Consider the following 23,902-nt stretch of genomic DNA (forward strand, 5'->3'; position numbering starts at 1 on the left):
CATAGTTCCTGTACCATTAACTAGATCAGATGGAGCCTTCGACGAGAAGCATTTTTTCTCATCAAGAAAATTCGTAATGTGCTGTTTAGGAGGCGAAGTACACGTAAAAACATGACTAGCGCAATTCAAAATACGAGTAATCTGCCGAACCGCTGGCCTGTCCACCGGCAAATTGAGTTCATGAGCCGGCCGGAGTGCCGAGCGGTTCTAGGCGCTACAGTCTGGAACCGCGCGACCGCTACGATCGCAGGTTCGAATCCTCCCTCGGGCATGGATGTGTATGATGTCCTTAGGTTAGTTAGGATTAAGTAGTTCTAAGTTCTAGGGGACTGATGACCACAGATGTTAAGTCCCATACTGCTCAGAGCCATTTGAACCATTTGAGTTCTTGACCAGTCACATGAGCGGTGAGGCGTTTGCCAAGAGCAGAACCGCTATTCGGAGATGTAAATCTCTCAAAGAAATTGAGACTGAAATGATGAGGACTTATTGGTCGATGGCCGAAAAAACAGGGTGCGCATTAGCATAATAAAATCTCCGCCCCTGGCGTCGACGCATATCATGTCGTACGCTGGCTGTTTTGGTGGAACATTAAAGTGGAATCAACATCTACATAACCCGTACACAAGTGGTGAGTTGATACAACTGTTCAGCTTCTCGATGCCGATCGAACACAAGCCATCACTCATCGGAGTTGAAAGGTCAGAGGTAGAGGCATTTAGGTCAATATGATATTGCAGTGCCTGAGCTTTTCACAATTACGATGCAAAGTTCCTTTGGACTTTCAACTAAAATGTCTCACCTTTTCGGGAATATACATATGTGTACGAGTACAGGCCGTAGACGTTTGGCTGTCGACATGTGGGGTCCGGCCGTGGGTCGTGTACGGATATCCAAATGATAAAGCGACCGGGTTCGAGTCCCGGTCCGGCACAAATTTTCATTGTCGTCGTTACACTCTACAGCTAATTGTTGTGCATATTCGCAATTGTGAATACATTTAACATATTTAAGTTAATTCTAACTGACCTCGATGAATACGAGCGGAAGGATAGTAATTCGAGAGAGGAATACGATAGGCGGCAAAACGATAGAGATCACGACTCCGAAAGCGCAAAAAAAAAAAAAAAAAAAAACCACTGATGAATGATGATAGCTACAAAAGTCACAATTCAGATCTCAACTGGCGAAGTGATACGTCTCGTTCGTTTGAGGAAATTAACGAAAATAATGGGATGTGAACACCGCCAATGGAGCGAGAAAATTAAAGCCGCGTTCCTGCTCCAGGCTGCCGATTTAGTTATGTAGTGAAATGCTCTAGCAGTGGATATAGATTATCTTGCCATCGTTTTATTCTAGTGTTAACGCATTTAATTATTGCTGCGTTTTTGTCTTTTGGGGGACTGTTTGTCTGCGCATATGTTTGCTTCCTTTTATTGCATGGCTTCTCTTTACTGTGTGTGTCCGTGCACACACGTGATTTGGATTGTCATTTTTAAGTCCAGGTTATGGAAGCATACTGTTTACGAAATGTTACACTACTGGCCATTAAAATTGCAACACCAAGAAGACATGCAGATGATAAACGGGTATTCATTGGACAAATATGATACACTAGAACTCTCATGTGATTACATTTTCACGCAATTTGGGTGCATAGATCCTGAGAAATCAATACCCAGAACAACCACCTCTGGCCGTAATAACGGCCTTGACACTCCTGGGAATTGAGTCAAACAGAGCTTGAATGGCGTGTACAGGTACAGCTGTCCATGCAGCTTCAACACGATACCTCAGTTCATCAAGAGTAGTGACTGGCGTATTGTGACGAGCCAGTTGCTCGGCCACCATTGAACAGACGTTTTCAGTTGGTGAGAGATCTGGAGAATGTGCTGGCCAGGGCAGCAGTCGAACATTTTCTGTATCCAGAAAGGTCCGTACAGGACCTGCAACAAGCGGTCATGCATTATCCTGCTGAAATGTAGGGTTTCGCAGGGATCGAATGAAGGGTAGAGCCACGGGTCGTAACACATCTGAAGTGTAACGTCCACTGTTCAAAGTGCCGTCAATGCGAACAAGAGGTGACCGAGACGTGTAACCAATGGCACCCCATACCACCACGCCGGGTGATATGCCAGTATGGCGATGACGAATACACGCTTCCAATGTCCGTTCACCCCGATGTCGCCAAACACGGATGCGACCCTCATGATGCTGTAAACAGAACCTGGATTCATCCGAAAAAATGTCGATTTGCCATTCGTGCAGCCAGGTTCGTCGTTGAGTACACCATCGCAGGCGCTACTGTCTGTGCTGCAGCGTCAAGGGTAACCGCAGACTCGGTCTCCGAGCTGATAGTCCATGCTGCTGCAAACGTCGTCTAACTGTTCGTGCAGATGGTTGTTGTCTTGAAACGTCCCTATCTGTTGACTCAGGGATCGAGACGTGGCTGCACGATCCGTTACAGCCATGCGCGTAAGATGCCTGTCATCTCGACTGCTAGTGATACGAGGCCGTTGGGATCCAGCACGGCGTTCCGTATTACCCTCCTGAACTCACCGATTCCATACTCTGCTAACAGTCACTGGAGCTCGACCAACGCGAGCAGCAATGTCGCGATACGATAAACCGCAATCGCGATAGGCTACAATCCGAACTTTATCAAAGTCGGAAACGTGATGGTAGGCATTTCTCCTCCTTACACGAGGCATCACAACAACGTTTCACCAGGCAACGCCGGTCAACTGCTGTTTGCGTATGAGAAATCGGTTGGAAACTTTCCTCATATCAGCACGTTGTAGGTGTCGCCACCGGCGCCAACCTTGTGTGAATGCACTGAAAAGCTAATCATTTGCATATCACAGCATCTTCTTCCTGTCGGTTAAATTTCGCTTCTGTAGCACGCCATCTTCGTGGTATAGCAATTTTAATGACCAGTTTGGAGCGGCGAGTCACGAAAATTCATTCGCAAACAACATGTTTCTACATTAGGAAAAGTTTGGTTGTTCTTTTCGTATAAAGCAACAAACAGAAATTTTGCATGGTTGCGTTTATTTTTCCACAAAACTTTGTGAACGGGTGACAGTATAGTAGAAACAATGTGAAGAACACAGATCGTAAACAACTGCAACATGCATAACGGTAGACAAAAATGTTTTTCATTTTTTCCATCTTAACGGATTTGCACACACATTCCGGCAACTGGTTAATATGCTCTGCATGGTGTGTGACCACCTCTGGCAGCAATACAGACCTGACAACAGACGGGGCATACTGTGAATGATGTAATCAATCACATTTTGAGGCAATAACGCCCATTCTTTCTGCAGAGCTGCTCGCAAGTCATGGAGACCAAGCGAGGTGGCGCAATGGTTAGCACACTGGATTCGCATTCGGGAGGACGACGGTTCAAAACTCGCGTCCAGCCATCCTGATTTAGGGCTTCATCATTTCCCTAAATCGCTGCAGGAAAATGCTGGGATGGTTGCTTTGAAAGGGCACGGCTGATTTCCTTCCCTATCCTTCCCTAAACCGATGGGACCGATGACCTCGCTGTTTCGTCCGCTCCCCCAAACCAATAAACCAATCAACCAAGTCTTGGAGAGTGGTTGGTGGATGCTGACGTGATGCAAGCTGTCTCCCTAGTGCATGCCAGACATGCTCTATGGAATTCAAATCGGGAAAGAGAGCAGGCCAAGGAAACATCGACCACCTGTGCTGTATGAGGTCAAGCATAATCGTCCATCAGTACGAAGTCTGGACCCACACCACCTCGCAATAACCGCACATAAGGCCCCAAGACCTCGCCGCGATACCTGACAGAAGTTAAACCTTGTCAATTCACCCGTACCATTTCGTGAAGAGGTGTCCGAGTGGTCAACATAATCCCTGCTCACACCGTTAAGGATCCTCCTCGGTATCGGTTTCTTTCCACAATGTTTGGGTCCCGAAATCGTGTTCCACGTTCCCTCCACATGTGAACACGTCGCGAATCACTCTCCTGGCCAAATAGGGACTCATCTGTGAAAAGAACATTGGCCTCCTGTTCGACTGTCCAGATGGCATGTTGACAACTCCAGTCTAGACGTTCCCTTCTGTGAAGACGCGTCAGAGGTACACATACAGAATGTCTCCGACAATAGAGGCTACTCTGCCGAAGCCTTCTGTACACGTTTGTCTCGGTACAACACGTCCAGCGGATGCCGTGCAGTGCTAAGGTGGTACCGTCGTGCGGCCAAATAACCGTCCTCTCTTTTTGATATCATAGGTGGGCGTCCCTGGCCTGGTCTTCGGTATAGTTTCAGTTTCTATGCATTGTCGCCACATCCGAGAAACAACAGAATGATTCACATTAAGCCTTCGGGCCACATCTGTTTGCGACTTTTCTGCTTCCATTCTTCTTATGGCCCTAGACCGCAGAGAGTCTGGTAGGCGTCTTCTGTGCGCCATACTGCACCGTCTGTGACTGTATTACCCCGTTTGATAGTTGCCCTGACGCCATCGTTGACGTGGTTGTCTGTTAACAGGAGTGCCATCTTCCGTGCAGAACATGATTGTACGGACAGCTATCGACATTTTGTATGATTATACCGTGAATTAAACGCAAGTGGGGGAAATAGCGGTTTGTTGCTTTAATTTTGGATACCAGTGCAGATACAGGACCGATGTAGATACAGGATTTGGCGAAAGATAACACAAAGTAATGTATCGTTCCGTTCCTTTTATATTCCGTTCTGTGCGTCTCTATTCGGTGTCCCATCTGTGGGCATATACACTGCCCGAAAGAAATAGTACCTCTGGAAAGACGGCGTCCATTTTGATCCAATGACGGCATATGTTTCAACGTCGTTCCCCAACAGATAGCGTAGTGACATAGCTTCCAGAGCGCCATTGTGTCTACCCTTTAACAGGGAATCCTCGCAGCCAGGAGGCTCATTGTGGTGCGAACGTGTGAAGCAAGCAGGAGGAAACCATGCCATGAAGACGCACTTGTGCATCTTACAACGAACTGAGAGTGTTTGAAAAGGGTTAAACCGTGGCCTTCCGAGTGGCGGGATGGTCCTTTCGGAGAATTATCACACAATTCGGACATGCTGCGTCAGTTTTGCAACGATGCTGGTATTAATGGTCACGTGAATAGTCTCACACCCGTAGACGAGGTTTGTGGACGTCCACGCAGCACAGATGTCCACCAGGAGTGTCGTATTGTAAGGGCGGCAGTGGCATATCGTACAGCTACCACATCAAAGATAAGAGGGCTTGTGAGACCAGACGTGTCAACACAAACTGTAGCGAACTGCTTATTAGCAGTGGGAGCACGGGCATGCATACCCCAAGCCCATCTTCCACTCACGTCACGTGCACGGTTCGACTGGTGCCGTCAGAGGATCACTTGGAAGATGGAGTGGTGCACTGTGGTCTTCGGCGATGAAAGCAGATTCTGCCTGCACGCAAGAGATGGTCGTTGGCATACGCAATGTAGAGCTGTCTCGTAGAGTGCATTGGTCCAAGACATACTGGCCTCATCCCAGATCTTATGGTCCGGGGTGCAATACGATACAACTCTCGTTGGTGTTTCTGGAGGAGTTGCTAACCAGCGTTCGGTACCTGCAGAATGATGTTGGACCAATTCTTTAGCTCTTCTTGCAGCAGGAATGTGATATGTTGTTCCAACAGGATAATGCTCTTCCACACACTGCCCGTTAAACTCAACGTGCTCTGCAAGATGTGCTGCAACTTCCCTGGCCAGCATTATCTCCGGACTTGTCTCCAATCCAGCACGTGTGGTACGTGATGGGACGAGAAGTGACTCGTGCGACTCGTCAACCAACAGCTCTTGCAGGACTACGGGAACAGGTCGAGCAGGCGAGGCATAACATATCCCAGGACAGTATTCACCATCTGTAGGATCGACTGGATGTCACAGTCAGCGCCTGCATTGCCGCCCATGGAGGCTACACCATGTACTAATATAGGTGTTTCAGCATGCGTCGGTACCTGGTACCTAAGAACCGTTTGTGTTAATGATATGTAAATTTGCTTCATGTACTACACATACACCGTTGCAATAATAAATCTTGAGTGAATTAGAAATCTCAAAAATTGAGTACTAATTTTTTTTCTGGCAGCGTAATTGTCAGCTTCTGTTTTGTTATTTTGTTGTTGACTGTGGGCGCGGCTTATGAGTTTTGCGAGGGGTTTGGCCTTAGGCAAATCTTATCGGGAGAATGTTTTGGACTAAATAAGTATTGTAGTGCGTGCGCTTGTAAATCTCTTTTGTTTAGCCACCCATTTGAAGTCACCGAGCATGGAACATGGCTTAAAGAGATTCTTTCATTTCACGATGTTATGCTAGCAACATTTCTCGCTGCCGTTTGAGTGATTATTGTTAAAAGGCGTAATCTAAAAATACGTCCTTCACCAGCTCCGAATTATGAAAATTCTGCCGCACATTTCTAAAAAACGAGGACTGACGTGATTAGTAACGATTAGAGCACTAAGAATAAATATGTTTTAGGCTTGAATTTTTTGGGGAAACAGTACTTGCTTAATATTTACCTTTTCGCCAGCCGTTTAAATAATTCATAAAGTTTTTTTATTCACTAGCTTCAATTAAATTTTAATTTTTCCTTTTTGTTAATGTTCTTTGCCACAGCTGTGCTTCAACTGTAGAACTGCAAAGATGAGTCAGGTTAAACTGTGGGGTTGCAGAAAGATTAACGAGAATGAGCTTTACTCATAGGAGTAAATGTTACAGGTATACACAGCGAACACACAGAGGACAGGGATGCCACCTCCGCAGCTGTTGTGAACGTCGAGGTTGGAGCGAAGACACGGGCGCTGCCTCGCTACCTGCTGCTAATCCGCTGCCCGCAGCAAACGCATGCTATTGTGGCTCCATTAGCCTCCACAATAGAACCGACGCGTCTGGTCAGCCGACAGGGCAAGCCTGTGTGATGAATGGGGTCACCACGCGGCAGTGGTCATCGACCCTGAGCCAACTGACATGAAATGTTTGTTGAATACACGTGAAAGACACTGGAATTTACATAAATTTAGGTATAATATTTTTCTTATTCTTTAAGAACCAATAATGATCACATCAACTGTTCAATTATTAGTTCTCTTCCAGTATTAATTTGTTCAACGATACATCAAATGAGACAGACCTCGCATACTAATGTACAAGTTGCACAATCAACTAAAGTAAGCTTGCTAAGAATCATTAGATAGTATTCAGATGCTTTCAGCACACACAATTGAAATCACGGTGACAAAGCAGAACATTATATGTGTTGAAAGCACACGTAACTGGAAATCATAATCACAGAAACAGAACCTGTACCAATGGTACCATACTTTTTTATTGCTGTATTAACTAATGCAGTATGAGTTTAACAGTTTAACTAATATCGCTTAGTGGAAGACTGCTCAGAGGTCATTATTTCATCATGTCCATTTTCGATGCTGCACTACTGGCCATTAAAATTGCCACACCAAGAAGGAATGCAGATGATAAACGGGTATTCATTGGACAAATATATTATACTAGAACTCTCATGTGACTACATTTTCACGCAATTTGGGTGCATAGATCCTGAGAAACCAGTACCCAGAACAACCACCTCTGGTCGTAATAACGGCCTTGATACGCCTCGACATTGAGTCAAACAGAGCTTGGATGGCGTGTACAGATACAGCTGCCCATGCTGCCTCAACACGATGCCACAGTTCATCAAGAGTTGTGACTGGCGTATTGTGCCGAGCCAGTTGCTCGGCCACCATTGACCAGACGTTTTCACTTGGTGAGACATCTGGAGAATATGCTGTCCAGGGCAGCAATCGAACATTTTCTGTGTCCAGAAAGGCCCGTACAGGACCTGCAACATGCGGTCGTGCATTATCCTGCTGAAATGTAGGGTTTCGCAGGGATCTAATGAAGGGTAGAGCCACGGGTCGTAACACATCGGAAATGTAACGTCCACTGTTCAAAGTGCCGTCAATGCGAACAAGAGGTGCCCGAGACGTGTAACCAATGGCACCCCATACCATCACGCCAGGTGATACGCCAGTATGGCGATGACGAATACAAGCTTCCAATGTCCGTTCACCGCGATGTCGCCAAACACGGATGCGACCATCATGATGCCGTAAACAGAACCTGGATTCATCCGAAAAGACGACGTTTTGCCATTCGTGCACCCACGTTCGTCGTTGTGCACACCATCGCAGGCGCTCCTGTCTGCGATACAGAGTGAAGGGTAACCGCAGCCATGGTCTCCGAGCTTAGTCCATACTGCTGCAAACGTCGTCTAACTGTTCGTGCAGATGGTTGTTGCCTTGCAAACGTCCCCATCTGTTGACTCAGGGATCGAGACGTGGCTGCACGATCCGTTAGAGCCATGCGGATAAGATGCCAATCATCTCGACTGCTAGTGATACGAAGCCGTTGAGATCCAGCACGGCGATCCGTATTACCCTCCTGAACCCACCGATTCCATATTCTGCTAACAGTATTGGATCTCGACCAACGCGAGTTGCGAAGTCGCGATACGATAAACCACAATCGCGATAGTCTACAATCCGACCTTTATCAAAGTCGGAAACGCGATGGTAGGCATTTCTCCTCCTTACACGAGGCATCACAACAACGTTTCACCAGGCAACGCCGGTCAACTGCTGTTTGTGTATGAGAAATCGGTTGTAAACTTTCCTCATGTCGGCACGTTATAGGTGTCGCCACCGGCGCCAACCTTGTGTGAATGCTCTTAAAAGCTAATCATTTGCATATCACAGCATCTTCTTCCTGTGCGTTAAATTTCGCGTCTGTAGCACGTCATCTTCGTGGTGTAGCAATTTTAATGGCCAGTAGTGTAAATCCTAGGAGGAACTCTTGTTCCTTGTGCATGGGGGCTTAATTAAATATGATTGAAAATATTTTTGGTTTTTTAGTAGCTGTAAGTCCGATTACGCTGTCTCGTAAACGGTTGGCCCTGACTAGTATTATTACGCAATCTGACTGCAACAAACAATGAAAGAAAATTTTCGTAAGCACAATTAATTAATTAAGTCCCCAGCAACTATGAAACCTACGAAACCAAAGCACAAGTATAACTGTTCCGTATGTGCGAGTGTGACTCAACGTACACATCTGGCACGGTTCTTCTCCAACAAGACAAGAATTTTTAAATACCAATTATACTGACGTGATAAAAGAAAATTAGAAATACTATAATTGCGTAAGGAAACCAGAATTAAACTCTAATACAAGAACACACGCCAGATGCGTTGTTGACTGAACCTGTAATGACGCATTATTTAAAACATGGAATTAATGAAAAAACACGCAATTTTTTACCTTCATATATATTGACGAAAAGCACTCTGATCGTTACAGTATTTCCATTAGAATAACATCTGCTATCTCTCCCATTAAATAACTGCATAAAACATGGAACAACACTCTCCACTATCACATCTCACTCCGACTTCACGACAAGCAGTGCCCACTAGCACATCTCGGCACGAACTGACTTCTACGAGCTCTGCCCACGCACTGACTTCTACGAGTTCTTAACAGGCACTGACTACTACGAGCTCTGGACAAGCACTGACTTCTACGAGTTCTCTCCAAGCACTGACTACTACGAGTTCTTAACAGGCACTGGCTACTACGAGCTCTCAACAAGCACTGTGGAGGCGGCTTAATAATACTCTTTGGCGCAATCTCTGGCGCAGTGGCTCAGTGTAGCCACCTTTCATATGCCCCTTCTCCACAGGGCAGAATTTGATGGTATTTTTGCCAGCATTGGTGGTGAAAATACCACCAAATTCGTCCACAAAAATACAGACAAAAATAAAAGATAATATTAATACCTAAATATCACATAATTAGTTAAAATTTTGGCTTTGCACTGACCTTTCAATAACCTAATATATGAAATACAGTAAGCAATACAACTTCTTTTCATACATGTGACTTTACATAAGAGTTCACACAATACACAAAAAATCAGTTTATACAAATGTTCACATAAAATGCTTTCAATGATTAGTTTATACAAAAAAAAAGACACCAACTGGTGACATCTCTCCAGTAGAAGCAGTCCATCAGTGGCACCCAGTAAAGTTTAGCAGGTACACCCAGCAACAAGTCACATTAGTTCAGTAGAAGCAATCCACCAGAGGCACCCAGCAATGTTGAGTAGGTGCAGACAGCAACAAGTGACTTCATTTCAGTAGAAACAGTTCATCAGTTGCACCCAGCAATGTTGAGCAGGTGCAGACACCAACAAGTGACATCATTTCAGTAGAAGCAGTCCATCAGTTGCACCCAGCAATGTTGAGCAGTTGCTGACACCGACAAGTGACATCATTTCAGTAGAAGCAGTCCATCAGTTGCACCCAGCAATGTTGAGCAGGTGCAGACACCAACAAGTGACATCATTTCAGTAGAGGCAGTCCATCAGTTGCACCCAGCAATGTTGAGCAGGTGCAGACACCAACAAGTGACATCATTTCAGTAGAAGCAGTCCATCAGTTGCACCCAGCAATGTTGAGCAGGTGCAGACACCAACAAGCGACATCATTTCAGTAGAAGCAGTCCATCAGTTGCACCCAGCAATGTTGAGGAGGTGCAGACACCAACAAGTGACATCATTTCAGTAGAAGCAGTCCATCAGTTGCACCCAGCAATGTTGAGCAGGTGCAGACACCAACAAGTGACATCATTTCAGTAGAAGCATTTCCATCTGTGGCACCCAGTAAAGTTGAAGAGGTACACACAGCAACAAGTCACATTAGTTCAGTAGAAGCAGTCCATCAGTTGCACCCAGCAATGTTGAGCAGGTGCAGACACCAACAAGTGACATCATTTCAGTAGAAGCAGTCCATCAGTTGCATCCAGCAATGTTGAGCAGGTGCAGACACCGGCAAGTGACATCATTTCCATAGAAGTAGCTTCATCTGTGCACCCAGTAATGTTGAGCAGGTGCAGACACCAACAAGTGACTTCATTTCAGTAGAAGCAGTACCATTAGTGGCACCCAGCAATGCTGAGTAGGTGCACACAGCAACAAGTCACATTAGTTCAGTAGAAGCAGTTCATCAGTGGCACCTAGCAATGTTGAGTAGGTGCAGACAGCAAGAAGTGACTTCATTTCAGTAGAAGCAGTCCATCAGTTGCACCCAGCAATGTTGAGCAGGTGCAGACACCAACGAGTGACATCATTTCAGCAGAAACAGTCCATCAGTTGCACCCAGCAATGTTGAGCAGGTGCAGACAGCAGTCCATGATATTCATTATCACCGATCACTCAGTTCAAGCATGAACAGTAGTTTGAATGCACATACTAATCACACTGTTCATCAGCAAAAATTAAACATGTCCTAGTGACACCAAAGAAAAAGTACAAGTAACAGTCCACAATATTCACTATCACTGATCACACAGTTCAACAGCAGAAATTAATCATTCCTAAGTGTCACACATTACGTTGAAAAAAGTGCAGGTAACAGTCCATAATATTCACCATCACTAATCAGACAGTTCAGGCATGAACAATAGTTTGAATACACATACAAATTCTTTTACAATGCTCTTACACTAAACATACAAATTCTAATAAACACACACATACAAATGCTTTTACAATGCTCTTACACTAAACATACAAATTCTAATAAACACACAAATGATATCAGATAATTGTCGTAGTAACTATTACAAATACACAAATATCAGTAAACCTATAATATTTATGGGTGTCAGTGCAAGCCACTACAAACAAATAAAATAATATTTACGAGATAGGTGGGTAGGATTAGGAAAGGAAAACACACAAAACACACTCACTCATCTCTCATCCACATTAAGTACTACTGTGTAATTGAATAGTGTTAACTGTGTAAATGCAATTCTGTCAAAATTTGATGTTCGTCTTGTGTATCAAGTAGTAATGGCAGCAATGTATCACAGTCAATAATAGTTAAGTCAACGTCATAGTCATCATGTCAAGACCAATGTTTGCGAAGCCAGATCAAATGTACTGTTGTTGAACAACTGTCAGTGAGCCAAGATATGCAAATACTTCCTCTCTTCAAAAAAAAAGGATTTTCTGCTTAGTGATTTAACAAAGTGTGTGTATAGACTATCTTCCTTCTACTTTAGTGTTCTAGTCTGCTACCTTCATCCTCCTTGTTCCATAAGACCAACAAAAAAAAATATGCATCTCACTTACTTTACCTCTTATCCACCAAAACTCCAATAATCATCAACTTCACACAATCTCAATAATACCTCAATAATACCTCTTCAATGCGTCGATACATATAAACCTTATTACCAATATCATTTCACTTCCATAACAACTCTTTCCTCTAGTCAGTCTCCTCGAACAAGTACAGATAAAATCCTAATGCAAACCTCATCATCCCATACAATCCGAAGACACATTGTCAACACACAACCTCTGTGTAATCCATCTGAGCCAAATCTTCTACTCATTATGAATTATAAACAAAAGAAATGCATACATGACCTCTAACAGACTTAGTTCGAATAATTCTCAGTAATTAAGTACGATAACGGAGTGTGAATGATCATAATATTTCACAGTGTGTACATCACTTCAAGAATTATGGCAGAAGCAAACATGTGGAGCATTTCTTGTGTCAAGTGTCACTTCCTATTTCGATTGCTCGCGATAAATGCAGTGTAATAACTGTCAATGGTCTAAACCTAGTAATGGTATGTCATGTCGTTAGCTTCCTTCCTATTAGCATAAAGTTATACAGCTTTCATAAAACCTCCAGCTCATGTGACTTCTATGAAGTTTCTTGTACCAATGTCGTTCGTCGAATTATAGCAGTTCATTTTCTTATCTCAAAAATATAAGGCACTGAGCGTAAGCAAAACAAGCAATAGCGAGTAAATATACCAGTAGAGAACAGAATGTCAACAAGTGGATGCAGCACAATTCTTACAACGAGGCTCTGCCAAGTGAACAATCTATAATTAATACAATAGTGTGACCTAAACTCTATGTTTATACACAGTATATCAGCATTTCTATACACCAAATTAAAGAGTAGTTATGACAACAAAATAGAAATGTGTAAATATGCAATCCATACGCATATTAGTAAACATATGTTATCTAACATAATAAACAGGTCTTTAGCATCATATCAGCATAAGCAAATAAATGTTCATATGTAATCTTAATAAGTAAACATGAAGGCGCAAGCAGATAAATCACAAAGTATAACTTACATACCTAACCACATTAGCACAATAAATCGAGTGACAATTATAATTTAAATAAATAAACACAGCAGGCACATAATTAAAAAAAATATGACATCAGTGAAAAAGCATAGCAGCCAAGCGATGCATAATATACACAAGTTACAACCCAGTTCATTAATAATCATTGTCAAAATCAGTTAACGTACGCAAGCACGTCGCTTCACAAGTAATTTCATAGAACATGAAATTAGCACAAAGTATGAATCACGTAATCGAGAGCAGCAAATTATGTCTAAAGTACGTACCTAAGTGGAAATATGTTACCTGAAAAATAAACTCAATTAATAGTTACCTTTTTAGTTTATTAGTTTCTTCTTGGAAATTACATTCTTTCTGAAATTTTCTCGATAGCAAGTCCTCTTAACGTCGGAGACACACAGAATTTACCTGAAGTTCTTAAATATTTTATAGAACCGTATCCTGAAAAATACTGAATGTTAATAACATAATTCATCAAGTCACTATAACTTTATACTGAATTTAATCGGAGAAATTAAACTGTGTATTTGTTTACGGCTGTCAGTGCATTCGCACTGAACGTTCGATCAGCTGTAGGCGCGTGACGTAGGAAGCAATTGTTCGCGGTCAACGACTGCCTTGTGCGGCGTGCAGACTTGACTGTTGCTTTGAGTATGTGCCGCCGCCAAAACACAGCGCGGTATCCTTGTACTCTCCGCATGTTTACATCTAGCTGTTAGTTTCTCTAAAGTATGTCATTCCACAAAAATTTTTCAAAAGTATATCATTCCACAAAAATTTTGGAAACTACGAACCTCACGTTTTGTGATAGGACCAGCATAGTTACGAATAGCGTCTAATTTCTGGATCATGAAGAATACCTTCTATAGAAATAATGTGACCGAGAAATTTCACCTGTGAACGACCAAATTCAGATTTTTCCAAGTTCACTGTAATGCCAACTCTTGCAAAGATACGTAATAATGAGTCCAAAATTTTGTTATGTTCACTCCAAGAATGTTTAGCAATAAGAATGTCGTCAACATATGAAGTGATATTGTCACGAAGATAAACAGGTAAAATTTCGTTTAAGCTACGAATGAATGCTGCAGAAAATATAGTAAGTCCAAACGGTAATTTCCAAAGTCACTTTTGGGTAAAACAGTCAAATCCGGTTATTGTTTAACGACTCTGTAGATAGATTAATAGTCGAAGAGTTGTTTTTGACAGATGCAAATAACAGTAAAAGAGGAGGCAGCGGTGCAGAAAACTAAAAGAGAAATAGCACCACTACAGCTCGGGGCCCTATGCTCGCTACGGCACATATTCACTTAGAGTAGTGAATCCCCTGAGGACACATATCCGGTTACTGTTTATCTACTGTCTAGATAGATTGATAGTCGAAGAGTTGTTTTGACAGATGCAAAGAATAGTAAAAGAGTAGGCAGCGGTACAGAAAACTAAAAGAGAAATAGCACCACTACGGCTCGGGGCCCTATGCTCGCTACGGCACATATTCACTTAGAGTAGTGAATCCCCTGAGGACTCTAATAGCCGCACATAATTTCTAGTTTGTGTCTTAATGGCAACTTTGGCGGGATTGCGTACATAAATTGATCTAACCATGCACATGGATGTATGTCATTCTTAGAATTGCGGAAGATCTTAAATTTCCGAACAGTCAAAAAGTGTTTATAGTCAAAGTTTTCGCCTCGTGGCGACAAAGACCTACCGCGTCTATCCCAGTCCCAATGACGATTATTGTCAAGTTCGCGCACCTGGCGCTCTCTTGTCGCATCCTGTAAATGAAACAAATTACTTTCTTCACACCCTTCTGCTAAACTAACACTTGCCAATTTATCTGAGATCTCCTCAACTATTTCCGATGAGTCACTTAATTGTTCTTTATGTTTATTTACGTCTTCTGTAAGCGTCGCGACTCGGGTTTCGGTATTGTCACATTTAGTAGTTAACTGTTCACACTGTTGCGTTAAGTTATTTATTATGTCATTTGGTACGGATTCCTCGATTCTTTCAATTATTTCTTCCTTATCGTGTGCGCGTTGTAAATTTAACTGTGAAAATTTCTGTACTATCACGTGATCTTTTTCTTCCTGTTCCCTGCCCTGTTCCTCTTGTCTAATTTCTGTTGAAATTAAGCTATTATTGTGAGCCTTCAAAATCGGTTGTACTTCTTCTCTAATTTCTTTATTTGATTCGTCTTTCATGTATTTGAAACATGTCCCTGTTCGTGAGCCTAACTGTGTTTCCATTGTTACCATATCAGTTTCTAATTCAGATCGTAACTGTGATCCCACTGCTTTCATCTCGGTTTTAACTGTTCCTATTTCTGTTTTAAATACAGATCTTAGCCGAGTTTCCATTGTTCCTATTTTTGAGCATAACCGTGTTGTCATTGCTTTCATTTCTGTTTTAATTTCAGATATCAAAGTTCCCATCTCAGTTTCAATTGTTTCCATTTGTGAGTCTAACCGTGTTCCCAAATTTAATATTGCACTCATCAACTGCTCCATAGTAACTGGTTCGAAACTCTTTTCACCCCTAACATTTCCCGCAAAACTAACTTCCTTCTGCATAGCCATAAGGCTATCTGTGTTCGGTACTATTCCAGAATCTTCTGTCGTTAATCTCGGATTCTGTGAATTTTCTGATTGAGAAAAATTTTGAAATGGTTCCGGACTATTTTCCCGACTTATTACATTGTTTTCCACTTCATTATTCATCACACTGTTCTCCTGTGTTGGCGAGTTCGCCATGTTAACAATTTCGTCACTCTCACTATTCATCATTTTTGCCTTTTTCATTGATCGCGTAATCATTTACAAAATATCAAAAAATTCGTCACTGTACGAAAATTACACACAATGCCTCCTTATCTCCAACAAAACCATTTACATGCAATGTCTCCCTCAAACACGATCAATCGAACAATTGAAATAATTGCACTAAATTGTCAAACCCGTAGACAAGACAACAAACAAAAAAAATAAATTTTGAAAAATACCATTAGAAGAATGCCAATTACCAAATCTACACACTCAATACAGACTACAATCACTAAACTCAAATTACTACAACAATACTACAGTCTACTATTTTCACAATCAGAAGAATTTCAAGGGACGATCCGAAGCAGCGGTCGCCACGTGCATGGGGGCTTAATTAAATATGATTGAAAATATTGTTGGTTTTTTAGTAGCTGTAAGTCCGATTACGCTGTCTCGTAAACGGTTGGCCCTGACTAGTATTATTACGCAATCTGACTGCAACAAACAACTAAAGAAAATTTTCGTAAGCACAGTTAATTAATTAAGTCCCCAGCAACTATGAAACCTACGAAACCAAAGCACAAGTATAACTGTTCCGTATGTGGGAGTGTGACTCAACGTACACATCTGGCACGGTTCTTCTCCAACAAGACAAGAATTTTTAAATACCAATTATACTGACGTGATAAAAGAAAATTAGAAATACTATAATTGCGTAAGGAAACCAGAATTAAACTCTAATACAAGAACACACGCCAGATGCTTTGTTGACTGAACCTGTAATGACGCATTATTTAAAACATGGAATTAATGAAAAAACACGCAATTTTTTAACTTCATATACACTCCTGGAAATTGAAATAAGAACACCGTGAATTCATTGTCCCAGGAAGGGGAAACTTTATTGAGACATTCCTGGGGTCAGATACATCACATGATCACACTGACAGAACCACAGGCACATAGACACAGGCAACAGAGCATGCACAATGTCGGCACTAGTACAGTGTATATCCACCTTTCGCAGCAATGCAGGCTGCTATTCTCCCATGGAGACGATCGTAGAGATGCTGGATGTAGTCCTGTGGAACGGCTTGCCATGCCATTTCCACCTGGCGCCTCAGTTGGACCAGCGTTCGTGCTGGACGTGCAGACCGCGTGAGACGACGCTTCATCCAGTCCCAAACATGCTCAATGGGGGACAGATCTTGCTGGCCAGGGTAGTTGACTTACACCTTCTAGAGCACGTTGGGTGGCACGGGATACATGCGGACGTGCATTGTCCTGTTGGAACAGCAAGTTCCCTTGCCGGTCTAGGAATGGTAGAACGATGGGTTCGATGACGGTTTGGATGTACCGTGCACAATTCAGTGTCCCCTCGACGATCACCAGTGGTGTACGGCCAGTGTAGGAGATCGCTCCCCACATCATGATGCCGGGTGTTGGCCCTGTGTGCCTCGGTCGTATGCAGTCCTGATTGTGGCGCTCACATGCACGGCGCCAAACACGCATACGACCATCATTGGCACCAAGGCAGAAGCGACTCTCATCGCTGAAGACGACACGTCTCCATTCGTCCCTCCATTCACGCCTGTCGCGACACCACTGGAGGCGGGCTGCACGATGTTGGGGCGTGAGCGGAAGACGGCCTAACGGTGTGCGGGACCGTAGCCCAGCTTCATGGAGACGGTTGCGAATGGTCCTCGCCGATACCCCAGGAGCAACAGTGTCCCTAATTTGCTGGGAAGTGGCGGTGCGGTCCCCTACGGCACTGCGTAGGATCCTACGGTCTTGGCGTGCATCCGTGCGTCGCTGCGGTCCGGTCCCAGGTCGACGGGCACGTGCACCTTCCGCCGACCACTGGCGACAACATCGATGTACTGTGGAGACCTCACGCCCCACGTGTTGAGCAATTCGGCGGTACGCCCACCCGGCCTCCCGCATGCCCACTATACGCCCTCGCTCAAAGTCCGTCAACTGCACATACGGTTCACGTCCACGCTGTCGCGGCATGCTACCAGTGTTAAAGACTGCGATGGAGCTCCGTATGCCACGGCAAACTGGCTGACACTGACGGCGGCGGTGCACAAATGCTGCGCAGCTAGCGCCATTCGACGGCCAACACCGCGGTTCCTGGTGTGTCCGCTGTGCCGTGCGTGTGATCATTGCTTGTACAGCCCTCTCGCAGTGTCCGGAGCAAGTATGGTGGGTCTGACACACCGGTGTCAATGTGTTCTTTTTTCCATTTCCAGGAGTGTATATTGACGAAAAGCACTCTGATCGTTACAGTATTTCCATTAGAATAACATCTGCTATCTCTCCCATCAAATAACTGCATAAAACATGGAACAACACTCTCTACTATCACATCTCACTCCGACTTCACGACAAGCAGTGCCCACTAGCACATCTCGGCACGAACTGACTTCTACGAGCTCTGCCCACGCACTGACTTCTACGAGTTCTTAACAGGCACTGACTACTACGAGCTCTGGACAAGCACTGACTTCTACGAGTTCTCTCCAAGCACTGACTACTACGAGTTCTTAACAGGCACTGACTACTACGAGCTCTCCACAAGCACTGTGATGGCGGCTTAATAATACTCTTTGGCGCAATCTCTGGCGCAGTGGCTCAGTGTAGCCACCTTTCACTTGTCATGCCGATAGACAGCAACGATCTTGCAGTTCAGGGGAAGTCTCCCTCCTCCTGATCCCCTCTCTGACATCTACCCACCCTATCCTCTACGGCTCTATTCCTCATATCCTTTCGAATCAAGGCTCCAACCTTCTCCCAGCCTCCTGATCTACTCTCATTCCTTTCTGCTCCATCCTTTATTTATATATCCCTCTTCCGAGCTCAGCATCATCTCTCAACATAGCAACCCATTGATCTGTATTGTCATCTTGCCTCTCCGTCCTTGCTGTGCTCGTTTTGTCCTTCAGAACATGTCACCTCAATTCTAATGAACACGTACTGGACGCCATCGAGCGACATCTATTCATGTGCTGGAGGCGCACATTCAACGGTCATGGACCAGGGTGACTCCCCAGTGCCTCATGGAGCCCATCGTCATCAATACGAAAAGGGGTGCTAGAACGTGAATGTCTATTCCAGATGCTTCTAACTGGAAGCTGAGCTCAAGGTAGTTGCTGAAGGTGTTATCATCGCCCTATTTTCACCATCAGCATGTGAGCTTTTTCACAAAATCATCTAAGGAATGATATTTACTGTATTTTGAACCAGTTACAAGGGAGGGTCAAATAGCAATGCATCCTGTATAATAAAAAAGTTAATAACAGCGGGTTTTGTTCAGATTATAGCCAGAACTCTACTCTGCAGTACAGTCCTGTCCAATATAGTCACCACGTATTTATTTGTACACGCTTGCGCCACTGTTGGACCGAGGCATCAACACCAATTTTGCTTCCCGACCCATTATTTTTAAGCTGTTTTAACCTCATCTATGAAAGAAGTGTATGGGCACGCTGTAATGGGTATCAGCAATGTGTGGCGTTGGGTGAAAAGTTTGGTAACACAGAAACGGACATTGCAGACAAACAGCGCAGCAGCCGGCCGACATCTGTCACAGAGGCCAATCGAGAACGAGCTGATGAAGTGATTCGAGGATGCAGACGCATCAGAGTTCACAGTCAACAGCGAAACCTATGTAACCAGACTTAGGAAACTTAAGGAGGCAATAATTCTTGCCCCCACACGTCACTTTTCACAGCCCAAGCTAAAAAACCAAACTTCTCCCGGACAGTCCATAAATGCCCAACGGTACCGACCGCCCGCGGTGTCATTCTCAGCCCATAGGCTTCACTTGATGCGGATATGGAGGGTCATGGGGTCAGCACACCGCTCTCCCAACCAATGTCAGTTTCCGAGACCGGAGCCGCTACTTCTCAATCAAGTAGCTCCTCAGTTTGCCTCACAATGGCTGAATGCTCCCCGCTTGCCAACAGCGCTCGACAGACCGGATGGTTACCCATCCAAGTACTAGCACAGTCCGACAGCGCTTAACTTCGGCGATCTGACGTGAACCGGTGCTTCCACTGCGGCAAGGCTGTTGGCTTTCACAGCCCAAGCAAATGCAAAAATAGGCTCGTCAGTGGTGTCTCACGCACCCTACAGTCCTGATATTTCCCCTTCTGTCTTCTACCTGTTTGGACGCATGAAAGACAATCTATGTTGTTATAGATTCAATTACTTGGATGAGATTAAAACAGCTTGGAAATCATTGGTCAGGAAACAAAGCCCGAAATTTTGCCAAAATGGTTTTGATGTCTGGATTCAACTATGGCACACACTCTGAACGAGTCTGATAGGAAGAATGACATTGAAGCATCACTCGGTGCTTTCAATTTGACATCATTGATTGATTTTCCCACTCTGGTAGTACAGGGAGAGCAGCACACTGATGGATAATATTCTCAAGATGGAAGATAACTTGAAGCAAATAAAAATTTATCCTGTTGAGAATGGTCTTTCTGATCATGATGCACAGTTAGTTACAGTATATGACACAGTCCCATACAGCTAAGCAAATCGGCCCGCGAAAAAGGTGCGTTAAATTAACGATTTAACAATTACAAATTTTCGGGAAAGCTTGGAGCAGTTATGCTGGGATGGGGAATATCAGGAACCTGATGCTAATTTAAAGACCGAGCGAGGTGGCGCAGTGGTTAGAAACTGGACTCGCATTCGGGAGGACGCCGGTTCAATCCCGCATCCGGCCATCCTGATTTAGGTTTTCAGTGATTTCCCTAAATCGCACCAGGCAAATGCCTGGATGGTTCCTTTGAAAGGGCACGGCCGACTTCCTTCCCCGTCCTTCCCTAATCCGATGAGACCGATGGCCTCACTGTCTGGTCTCCTTCCCCAAAGAACCAAACCCAAGTTAATTTAAAACATAACTTATTTCATGATATGTTTACGTGTGTATTTGGTAGCAGTTTTCCAGAGAAAATACTGAAATATAATTCTAAGAACTCATGTGAAAAAAACTATAGCTTACTTAAAGGATAAAAATATCTTGTAACTGGAGAAGGGAAATGTATCTAACAACAAGAAAAATTACTAAGCCATAAACAGTCAAATATTATAAAATCTGTTGTACTATATTAAGGAAAGTTATTAACAAGCCCAGAAGTATGTGTATTGTGTCTGAGATTAGCATTTCTAATAACAAAATTTTAAAAAATTTGGAATGTTGTTGAAAGGGGCTCAGAGCAACCAAGAGCACAGGAAGACTGTATTAGCATCAAACTGAACGAAAAGTTTGTCAACACAAATTCAAAAGTCGAAAATATTTTTAATAATCACTTTTTAAATGATTTGGAGAAAATGGGATCCAGATGTTCATTAGAAAAACAAAGCTGTATAGGGAAGAAGCAATACCTATAAAATTTGACAAAATTTAAATTCTGCCCAACTCTCCTTCTCAAATTAGGAAAATAAACTCATTCAAAATCAAAAGCTCACATGGAATTGATGGAATTCCCAACAGAAGACTGAAGGCTTTTTCTCAACATATAAGTAGGATTCTCAGCCACATAATAGCTTGTTGAAACTTGACATTTTTTCTGACCTACTGAAAAATGCTATTGTTAAACCATTGCATATAAAGGAGAGGATGGAGGAGGAGGAGGATATTAGTGTTTAACGTCCCGTCGACAACGAGGTCATTAGAGACGGAGCGCAAGCTCGGGTGAGGGAAGGATGGGGAAGGAAATCGGCCGTGCCCTTTCAAAGGAACCATCCCGGCATTTGCCTGAAGCGATTTAGGGAAATCACGGAAAACCTAAATCAGGATGGCCGGAGACGGGATTGAACCGTCGTCCTCCCGAATGCGAGTCCAGTGTGCCAACCACTGCGCCACCTCGTTCCTCCTCCTCCGAATAAAGGAGAGGAAGTCTGATGTCAACAACTACTGTCTAGTCACACTTGTGACATATTTATCTAAAATTCTTGAAAAAGTAGTGTATCCAAGAGCAGCTTCACATATTTGTAAAAATAAAGTAGTAACAAAATGTCATTTTGTCTCCAGGAAGGCTTTTCAACAGAAAATGCTATATATGCTTTCACTGATCAAATATTAAATGCTCTTAATAACCAGACTTCACCCATCGCAAATTTTGTGACCTCTGAAATACTTTTGATTGTAGAAATCATGAAAAAACTTATAGATGAGCTTAATTATTGTATATGAGTGGGACAGTGCACAAATGGTTTAATTTAATTCATATTTAAACGGAAGGGCGCAGGAAGTTGAAATAAATATTTCATGTAGTGGGGAAAAAATCGGCAGATTCTTCGAACTGGGGAGGTATCATGGTTCAGTTTGGATCCCTTGTTGATTTTAATATATATTAATGACTAGCCATTTTCTATTCGTGAAGACACAAAGCCAGTTCTTTTGCTATTGGTACAAGTATAGTAATCACACTCAACAAACATGAACTATCTGAGGATACTGTAAATAACGTCTTTCAGAAAATTATTAACTGATTCTGTGCAGATTGACTGTCATTAAATTTTGATAAAACATAGTATACAGTTCAGTATAGTAAATGGCATAACACCGTTAATAAATATAGACTTTGAAGTCTGTAGCTAAGGCAGAATTGTGGTTCACTGTGTACTGCTGCAAGGATTACTGCACGTATGATCGAAATGATTGTAATAAGTAAATTGAATCAGGAGTAATCTATTATAAAATGTTTAACAGCCACACAATAGTAAGTGATCACACTTGCACATACTAAGAACCCATATACCCACCAATAACACTGTATTCTCTTTCTACAGACATGATATCAGTAGTGTAAGGGAAAGAGTTAACAACAACTAGCTACAGAGATGAGGGCCGCCGATTAGACGATGGCTACCCGGGTTTCTGGTCAGATCTGTCCTGTTCTGCTGCTCTGTGGTACCCCAGGGCTACCTCTGATGTTACTTGTTTGGTAGTAACCCCACGTCTGCCCAATACTTCTAGCTGGTCTTGGACGCCTACTCAGCCTAGTGCTCTCGCTGACAACCACCGTATGGAGTCATGCTGCCACAGCCGCAATTCTATTCACACAGGTTTTCAAACTATCGTGTCTCAGTGATGTCTTAAGACGGCACATATATTACAGTCTTTATCATTGTTGTGATGGTATTTGCACAGAAACGAAGGTAATCGGGTAACAGACTGAATAAATCATAATTATACTACTACTTTGTATAGAGCCGCCAGAGACAGTGGGTTCCTTGTACCAAAATACCTAAAAGGTATACCTGAACAACCTTTGAAAATTTGTTGCTTGAGTTCTAGTTCGAGTTGGAACTTAAATAGTGGAAACTATTTATTCACAGCCGATACAAAAGAGTTACATGTTTGCACCTGCTACTGTCCTTCAAAATAGTCACCAGCGTTGTGTAGAACCCATTGCCAGCGATGTGGAAGGCATAGTATACCGTTAGCAGAGCCAGTTCTGTTAATGGTGCAAATGGAGCGGTGTACTGCCTGTCAAATCCCTGTAACAGTTCTGAAGCGAATGCGACGAAGTGGTTCCTTCATCTTCAGAATCAAATCAAAGTCACAAGAACTCAAGTCTGGGGAGTATAGTGGATGGTACATTACTTCCCAGTCCCATCGACCCAACAGAGCAGCCACAGCTTGCGCTGTATGCGCCCGCGCATTGTTGTGCAAAATGATGGGTGGGTTGTGCAGAAAGTGTCGCCGCTTCTTTCGCAAATCTGGTCGCAGGTGATGCTCCAAAAACGAACAGTAGTGCTGCGCATTGACAGTCTGCTGTGGAGGAACTTAATGTGTTAGGATAACACCATCACAGTTGTA

At 43.4% G+C, this 23,902-nt stretch overlaps 1 long non-coding RNA gene and 1 pseudogene across 1 annotated transcript in view; one reads left to right on the forward strand and one right to left on the reverse strand.

Annotated features, from left to right (window-relative positions):
- Nucleotides 1-23,462, forward strand: part of LOC124776355 — a 95,026-nt gene extending 71,564 nt beyond the window's left edge. Inside the window, exons 2-3 of the long non-coding RNA XR_007015610.1 lie at nt 6,758-7,059; nt 22,870-23,462. This is a non-coding gene — a long non-coding RNA (uncharacterized LOC124776355). The remainder of the gene's footprint in view (nt 1-6,757; nt 7,060-22,869) is intronic.
- LOC124778090 lies at nt 20,016-20,133 on the reverse strand (annotated as a pseudogene).
- Nucleotides 23,463-23,902: the final 440 nt, after the last annotated feature.

This window comes from Schistocerca piceifrons, chromosome 2 (assembly GCF_021461385.2).
Source record: "Schistocerca piceifrons isolate TAMUIC-IGC-003096 chromosome 2, iqSchPice1.1, whole genome shotgun sequence".
NCBI lineage: Eukaryota > Metazoa > Arthropoda > Insecta > Orthoptera > Acrididae > Schistocerca > Schistocerca piceifrons.